Raw genomic sequence first — 277 nt, 5'->3', positions numbered from 1 at the left:
GTCCTTCATGGGGATTTTGTACTCCATGCACATCAAAGATATTTAATGTGCTGTATTCAGTATTTTAACATTCAGCAAACATTCACACATTCTAGGTTCAATAGGGCTCTTTGATGACAGCTTTTGGAGGATAAATATGACTACACACTTTAGATAAGCCTCTTTAGTTCTTTCGGGTTCTCAGTAATAGGCCAAAAATACCCCTAGAATTAAAGGTGTTATATCCTGTAGGTGTTGTCTAACTAGTAGTACACAGCTCATGGGGCCAATCCTATAA

Source organism: Alexandromys fortis, unplaced genomic scaffold (genome assembly GCF_014885135.2).
Source record: "Alexandromys fortis isolate MF-2015 unplaced genomic scaffold, M_Fortis_MF-2015_v1.1 scaffold_25, whole genome shotgun sequence".
Classification (NCBI taxonomy): Eukaryota; Metazoa; Chordata; class Mammalia; order Rodentia; family Cricetidae; genus Alexandromys; species Alexandromys fortis.
Note: the sequence above shows the minus strand (reverse complement) of the source record.